Raw genomic sequence first — 5359 nt, forward strand, 5'->3', positions numbered from 1 at the left:
ATCTGGTACGAATGTGGAACGTTCCATCCAGATAAGAAAAACCAACAATTTTATGGACTAATGGATGTCCTTAAAGCCTACTGTTGGAATTGAAATGTCCTCCAAAAATAAGACATTTCTTATGGCAGCTACTTCAGGTTGTATAGCAGTTATGAAGAATCTAATGCCAGAGGAATACAAGGAGATATCTTTTGTTCACGTTGTGGATCAGGAGGAATCAATTAACCACGTGTTTTTTAACTGTCCTCCAGCACGACAGGTGGGGCCTTATCTAAATACCATCGAACCCGAATATTTTCCTCTAGTTCTTTCTTGCAAATATGGACCATCTTTTTTGGAATTAATCCAAAGATTGAAGACCATCAGTTTGCATGGATCCTATGGTATATTTGGAAAGGTAGGAATAATAAGGTGTTTTAAATTGACGTTGATCCGAGGGACACACTCAGCTGGCTGAATTGGAATCAACCCTTTGGGCAGAGGCTCAGGTTTTAAAGAATCAGCAAGTGGCACTGGATATACAGATAGTTCCATTCAACGAATAGGACGATTGTTTTTATCGATGGATCCTGGAAAGATAAGCTGCGTTTTCAGGGCAAGATGGTTTAGTACTTTACCAGGCTTTGATGGTTTGTTAGGGGCACGAAATGTACGTGCATGCCTATCACCTCTTCATCGGAGGTGGAGGCTTGGATATGGGCAATGGAATGTATGAGGAATTTACGACAATTTCAGGTTACGTTTGCAACAGATTGTTCTCAGTTGGTGAAGATGGTTTCGGAACCCGAGGAATGGCCTGCATTTGGAACCTACTTGGAGGATATCAAGTTTTTGAGAAGAAGCTTCCACAACTCAGAGATTGTTCATGTACCAAGAACGGCGAATCAAAAGGCGGATAAGCTTAGCACGCAGTACCCCGGCCTCAACTGTCTTTCGTCGTACACATGGATGCAGAGTTACCAATTTGGTTTACAGAGTCAATATGAGTCTGTGAATTGTTTGCTGTCAAAAAAAAAAAAAAAAAATCCACCAACAATGGAAAATTCTGAAGATTTGAAAAAGAAGAAGAAATGGTCTCGTTGAATTTTGATACAACCATTCACTACAAAAAGCATCTCAATTTCCAAGCGGCATTTTTATCGGGAATCCATAAAAATGACCATTTTCAATAAAAACATGTCGCCGGATATCTTTCGTTAGAAACAAACTGTCGTAAGATTTATCAAAATTTTCTAGGAATTGTCGTCGGGGTGAGTTCATCAAGAAATTTTTAAAAAACTAACCAAAAATAAATAAAAAGGTTTCCAATTTTTTAAAATTTAAAAATTAATTTATATAACAAAATATACCAAAAACATTAATATTTATAATTTTTAAAAAAAAATATAGTCCTTAATCTAACAAATTAAACAAATAAGTCACAAATTCAAAACTTATATAGAATGTTTTTAAAAAATTTGATGGTTTTGAATATTTTAAAACATTTTAAAATGTTTTGAAGGATTCCTGATGGAAATCAAAATTTTGGTCTCCGTCATGAATCCATTGTGACTTAACGTCGGGAAATCCCGGTTTTCTTACAGTGATAGGTATGATGATAATAGTTTATATTTAATAATTTCGAGAATATTGATTTTTAACACAAGGGTATAAACAATGCATTTGATTGTAATCAGTTTTTACTGAATAAGTTTAACATTTGTTTTCTTACAGTGATAAGTATGATGATAAATAGTTTATATTTAATAATTTCGGAATATTGATTTTATACACAAGGGTATAAACAATGCATTTGATTGTATATCAGTTTTTACTGAATAAGTTTTACATTTCAATGTGTTACACAAAAAAAGTTTTACATTTCAAATGAACAAGATGGTATATTTGTAAATGCCACCTCTACTATTTTTTTCTTTTATATAAATGAGGTACATATTCTAAATATAAACATATTATGTATATTTACGTATTCAATATTTTCAGGAAAAAATGAACTTAACCTACAAATTGATAATTTACTTATTCAGAATAGCATAATTAAATACTGTTAACAAATCAACAAATTAGTAATTTAAGAGTGTCCGATGAAACATTAAAAGAAGTTAAATGAATGTAAATAGAAATTTCTAAGATTACAAAACGAAAGATATATAGTATGTTTTTGTCAAAAAGAAAGAAAGATATATAGTATGAACAAACTTTCTGATTCAAAAGGAGGAAATATGGGTATCTAATTGCGAAGAGATTGGACAAAAGGGTCCATTCTGTTAGGGATCAAGAGATTTGAGCCACAGTGGAAAATCCAAACATCTTTTCAAGAAATTGTAAAAGAGACATATCAACAGAATATCCATTTCCATAAGCAAGCAACACACATGAGGATTTCTCAATCTCATTCATGACCACCAAGAATGTATGTATGTATGTATGTGTGTGTGATTTTTGAGGATGGGGGAGAAAGTAATAAAAGGACAAATGATTGATAAAATGATAAAACGTATAAAAACACAAAAGCTATGATTTGATAAAATAAAAAAAACACTAAAGCTAGGGTCATGTTAGAACATTTTGGACATTGTCGTCGACTCTAGAGACGCTTAGATAGCCATTAAAGAGCGGCTATGGACTTGTCCACGTCTTACTTAAAACAGTGATGCCCTAGATGAAGAAGATGCCTACAATACCCCTTATTAATTAGTTTTTTTTCTTTATATGGTAATGTGGTCAATGCACACCTTTTTTTTTGTAACAAGGCACACCTTATTAATATGAAAGCCTGTAAAAAAAACAAGCGCCATCTACCATTGCATCAGTACATATTTTTTTTCCTCTGAAATATTTCATTGATGAAGAACAAGTTGATACACAAGGGTAATACACTGAGCTAAGCGAGTATTGACACTCCAAGAAACTTAAGCCAGCAGTAGAGGAACATACTCTAATATCAATATATTTCAAAATATCGTTTTTTTGTAAAATATTAAATTTTATACCAAACTTTAGTTTTTGACATAAGTAACACAAACGACTTAACTCACCCGTAGGGATGTTAAAATGGGTAAACCCCCCCATTTAGACCCACCCCATTTAGAACCCACCCCATTTAGAACCCAACCCGTTTACCCATTTAGTTTTAAGGTCTATTAGGGCTCCCATTTAAACCCACAAATTTTACCTGACCCATTAAGATCCACTTAGACCCATTAACTCTTTTTAATTTGTTTCATACCTTTCTTTTTAATTATATTGTAAATCAAATTTTATGGTACAAAAATTTATATTCTTAAATAATATTGTAATTTTTAATGGTCACTACTTATTTAATTTAAATAAAATAAAATGATAAAAACAATTTGAAAACATGTATAATAATAAAAAAATCTTCAATTGTGAAAGAAATGTTTGAAACTTTTGATATTAATTGAACCCAAATGTGGGAATATATTAAAACCAAATATCAAGAGAGAGTCGTGAGACTGTGAGACACCAACAAGAATAATGGAGTTGCTCACTGCTAGTTGCTACATACAACTGATGCCAACAAATATATAATCAAATAACTGGAATCTCAAAGTGGCATTACAATAACAAACTTAATAACTTAAACGGTTAATGATTTTCTTCTTTCGACGAAATTATGGCTAATGGTCTCAGTGATGCCAATATCTGTCTCATGCCAAAGAAAGAAAAATCAAATAAAATGTCTCAGTTTTCAACCAATCAGTCCTTTGCAATCTGAGATATAAGATAATAACAAAGATCTATGACATAAATTAAAGAAAATACTATCGGACCGGATTTTGAAATCCATTCAACTTTTGTTGCTAGAAGACAAATATCCGACAATGTACTAATAGCATAGAAGATGTTTCATGCTCTTCATACAGATCCCGGCAGAAGAAGTGAGGATGACAATAAAGACAGACATGAGTAAAGCTTATGATCGGCTAGAATGAATTTTATCGGTGCTGTTATGAATAAAATGGGATTCTCAGCGTTATGGATTGAGTGGATAATGCGATGCATAACATAGGTGAAATACCATGTCCTTTTCAATGGCCACCTAGAGGAAATATAACCCCAAAATGGAGATTGCTTCAAGGAGATTTTTTATCTTCTTTCATCTTTATCCTGTGTATGGAAAAGCTCATTAGCCTTCTCAATCACACAGAGAATCAAGGTAAGATAACGGGGATGCGCATCTCACGTGCTAGCCCTCCAGTATCACACCTTCTCTTTACTGATGATAGCATGTTCTTCTGTAAGGCGGAGCCCCGTGAATGCGATGAAGTCATGAAAATTCTTAAGACATATGGAAAGCTTCCGGACAGTGTATTTATTTTGAAAAATCATCCTTGCTCTTTGGTAAGAGGATACCCAGAAATGTGAATGAGGCTGTCAAAATCTCAACGGGAATCACAAATGGGGGGGGGGAGATGGGAACTTATCTTGGTATCTATGAGGACATCAGTGGCTCGAAAAGGAAGCTATTCTCTTTCTTGAAGGATCGGTTGCAAAATCGGGTTAATGGTTGGACATGCAGATGGCTAACAAAGGAAGGAAAGGAAATACTCATAAAGTCTAACCTATTGGTTCTACCTACTTACGTAATATCGACTCTACTACTACCATTAGAGACATGTGAAAATTTAGCTATTGCCATTGCACAGTTCTGGTAGAGCTCAAACCTGCCTAAAAGAGGTATACATTGGGTAAAATGGAAAAAGCTATGTAAATCAAGATAAGAAGGAGGGATATGATTCAAGATGATCCATGAATTCAATCTTGCTCTACTAAGCAAACAATTATGGCGCTTAATGCAATTCCTAGATTCCTTAATAGCTAGAGTTCTAAGGAGAAAATACTTCAGATGTAGCATGCCCTTGCGGCTAAACAAGGCTGATAGGCCCTCATATGGTTGGACGATTATAATGTCAGCAAAGCAATTAATATTGTTGGAAATCACAAGAAAGATACACTTCGGGAATGAAATTAGAGTTTGGGAAAACTTTTGGATACCAATGATACCAGCAAGGCCAACTAGACCAATAGCACTGGTGGTTCACTCAATGATGCTAGTACGTGATCTAATGATAAGGAGTCCAAAGAGATGGAACTTGGAAATGCTTGAAAACTATGTCAATCCGGAGGATATCCTACTAATTCAATCTTTGGCCATAAGTCAAGGATATCATCGGGATAAATATTGTTGGAGCTATACTAAGAATGATATGTACACTATTAAGTCAGGATACTGGGTAACCAGAAACCTTCTCAATAGGGATCTGATGAACACCCAGGTAGCCGAGTATTACAAAACTCCAACCCTTTTCTTAGAAGATACAAGCTCCACCAAAAC

Source organism: Brassica napus, chromosome A5 (genome assembly GCF_020379485.1).
Source record: "Brassica napus cultivar Da-Ae chromosome A5, Da-Ae, whole genome shotgun sequence".
Taxonomy (NCBI): domain Eukaryota; kingdom Viridiplantae; phylum Streptophyta; class Magnoliopsida; order Brassicales; family Brassicaceae; genus Brassica; species Brassica napus.